This window comes from Sinocyclocheilus grahami, unplaced genomic scaffold, assembly GCF_001515645.1.
Source record: "Sinocyclocheilus grahami isolate Dianchi unplaced genomic scaffold, SAMN03320097.WGS_v1.1 scaffold5146.1, whole genome shotgun sequence".
Classification (NCBI taxonomy): Eukaryota; Metazoa; Chordata; class Actinopteri; order Cypriniformes; family Cyprinidae; genus Sinocyclocheilus; species Sinocyclocheilus grahami.
In genome coordinates, this window is record NW_015509912.1 from 3,953 (window position 1) to 4,405 (window position 453).

Below are 453 nucleotides of genomic sequence, written 5' to 3' on the forward strand. Positions count from 1 at the left end.
CGAGTCTCCAGAGTCCATGCACTCCAAGGTTCACCTGCTCAAAACGTGTACTCGACATTTAGTCTCAAAGATCAGGTTTTGTTTGATCGTTGCACTTTTCTGCACTGTTTAGGTTGAAGAGGCTGTAGCGGTGCTTCAGGCTCATCAAGCCAAGGAACTGTCGGCAAAGTGAGGGAGCTTTGTAAGGCGGGTAATCTACCAGCATTTTTTTGTCGCAATATTTGGTCTTAATCGTGCAAGGCCAATTAGTAGCGTATACGAGTGTCGCACAGAAATGTTGACCGATTTTATTTCAATTTTACAGGCATGCTCACTGAAGGTCTGTGAGGGTTGTTCCAGAGAACGAGGAAAAGAAAACAGCACTTCAGAGTCATGCTATTTAATGCATGGTTTGCACACTTCAAATGTCCTTTTGCTCTCCACAGTGTTAAGTTTGTTCTGGCTTTGTTTATT

At 43.5% G+C, this 453-nt stretch overlaps 1 long non-coding RNA gene across 1 annotated transcript; it reads left to right on the forward strand.

Annotated features, from left to right (window-relative positions):
• Positions 1-453, forward strand: LOC107577111 (uncharacterized). The gene is made up of 3 exons (XR_001608162.1): positions 1-28; positions 113-190; positions 305-453. It is a non-coding gene; the product is annotated as an uncharacterized lncRNA (long non-coding RNA).